Source organism: Pinus tabuliformis, chromosome 8, assembly GCF_031772625.1.
Source record: "Pinus tabuliformis cultivar Carrire ecotype Pingquan chromosome 8, CPIR1, whole genome shotgun sequence".
Taxonomy (NCBI): Eukaryota; Viridiplantae; Streptophyta; class Pinopsida; order Pinales; family Pinaceae; genus Pinus; species Pinus tabuliformis.
This window is the reverse complement of record NC_142294.1, coordinates 1,425,611,341-1,425,613,833: the sequence shown is the minus strand read 5'-3', so window position 1 is coordinate 1,425,613,833 and position 2,493 is coordinate 1,425,611,341. Positions and strand designations below refer to the sequence as shown.

Below are 2,493 nucleotides of genomic sequence, written 5' to 3'. Positions count from 1 at the left end.
AAAAGGATTCCATAACATTTTAAATTTGTACCTCTTTTTCCCCTTGTACGGACTCCCAGTTGTTTTCTTGCCTCGTTCTGCGGAACCACAATTCCCTGAATGTTAAAAAGGGTTTCATAACATTTTAAATTTTCACCCAGGTTTGAGATCAGATTTCACCCAAATACACCTTGCTTTACTTCGACACGCGCCACTTGGTTTTATTTTGAAGGTTGCAGATAACTGGCATTGTAATTAGTTGTAATTTTGTCATTCATTCCATTAGAGCAGGTTCAAATATGGTCATTTTATACGGATCCAGTACCATTGATAATGACTTTTGCACTGGAAAATCATGGCACCCATTCATGATGTTCTGGAAAGTATGAGACCATAAAGAAAGGAATATACTTGTGCATCGGAAGAATATGAATATGATAATGAACACAAATGCTCCTGAGAATGAAATACAAATGGTAGTGAGAAAGAATGAAATCAATATCCAGTATGTTACAAAGAATAGGGAAGAAGCTGGAAATACAAGCGTGGGAATGAATGTTAAATAGTGGGCGCCAATGTTTCAGTATGGTCTCGCTCCAACATAGTTTCCAGGAGGGTAGTAATTGCATGTGATGAACGTGTCACCGCTGTTACATTTGATGACGGCACATCCAACTTTAGTTGTTGTTCTCCAAACAATCTGAGTGTAGTGGGTGCAGTCTTGACCAGAGCTGCAACTATTATTTGCATAGTTATACCACTTCTTTTCATCCACCCATGCACCAACTGCCTCTGTAGCGTTCCAGCCTCTGCCACTCCCCCAGAATATGTTCTCTCCGAATGGACCCTCGGAATGCTGAAGGAGGCAATCACCTCTTCTTTCCCTTGCGTAAACGCGAGCATACGTTGCAAGCTTCACATCCCATTTCAGTGGAGGGACTCCCACTTGTTTTCTCGCCTCGTTCTGCGGAACCAGAAATCCTTGAATGGTTTCACTAATGTTCGCACCTGCTTCTGCAACCATTTGTAGGTTGCAGATTGCAACGCTCAAGGCAGCTACTACAACCAGAAGACACGATGGCTGCCTCATTTTTATGGCAACAATAACAAAGTAGTAGCTGATACTTGACAAATGTAGCCTCGACAGATGTACCTGTAATTGAAGAGCAAACACTTCGTTTGCTGTCTGAACAAAATACTTTAAGATCTGCCTACACTTGGCTTGTTTATATCTTGTTTATGAACACAATTTATAGAAAGCCCAGACAAAGTTTAATATGAAGGGAGAATAAGCTATAGGGCATAAAATATAGGGGATAAGCTATCGCAGACATCAGATCCTCTCATCCCCAAAATGTAAAGCATAAAAATGGACAGATAGATATCCATGGCCGGATCAGATCATTTTAAATTTTAAAATTCTAGAAGAGCTGGCGGGAGCATATTTTGCACATTGAGCATCTGGCGTAAAGCCCAGCCGATGAACATAATGGAACGCGTGCGTCGTTGTTTGACTTTGGCGGTACAGGACACCCGTCATGAAGACGCGTATTTCCCTCACATGGCTGCGATTTCCTAAGGAATCACAAACCCTATCTGATCCTTTCATGTGTTGAATCCAAAAAAAGGTTGAGATATGGTATCATTCATGAAATGTTTCACGAGGTAGAAGCAGGTCGACCTCCGCCGACAAAAATCTTAGCTCAATGGCATTGTTTAGGTGACCATTCGCGAAGTACAGGGAGGTCGATCTTCGCCAAGAAGCAACTTTAATTCGGGAATGAATCTATTGGATTAATAATAAATCCATTAGAATTGATAAGTTGCTTGGTTAGAGAAGTTGTTTTTTGGTTTTTTAATATAGTTGAAAATTTTATTATAATTCAGTTGTCAATTTAGTATTTATAGTTATTATCAGTTGTTGTATGCTGATTTACCATTGTTTATTTAAGAAAAGAGTAAGTCCTCTGAATTATCTAGTTGGTGGTCAGCTATCTAAATTATTTACTTGGTGGTTTTAAAGAAGTAAGCTTTGAGTTTAATTAGATAGTATTTAATATCCATTAGATATTTATTAATGGAATAGATGCACAATAATGCTGTCCTATAATATTATAATTCACATATAGTACTTAAAAGAATAAAAGAATAAAATTAGTGAGTATTGTGAACTGTCATAAAAATAAATAAAAATGAAAATAGATCCATATACCCTACACGCTACACAATCTCCTCGCATGATTGTACTTTCTCTTTGTCTCATGTTACGCAAGACACTCTTCCATAAAAATCAAAATAGATCCATCTCCCCTTCACCCTACACAATCTCAATCTCTTTGCATAGTTGTACTTTCTCTTTGTCTCATGCCACGCAAGACACTCTTTCATAAAAATCAAAATAGATCCATCTCCCCTACACCCTACACAATCTCCCTGCATGATTGTACTTTCTCTTCGTCTTGTGCTATGCAAGACACTCTTCCACCACTAGAAATGGGATTCAATTCCCCATTC

General features: G+C 38.5%; 1 pseudogene; it reads right to left on the bottom strand.

The window, feature by feature from the left end:
* Positions 1–559: 559 nt before the first annotated feature.
* LOC149240971 (pathogenesis-related protein PR-1 pseudogene) lies at positions 560–1,069 on the bottom strand (annotated as a pseudogene).
* Between the last annotated feature and the right edge of the window lie 1,424 nt (positions 1,070–2,493).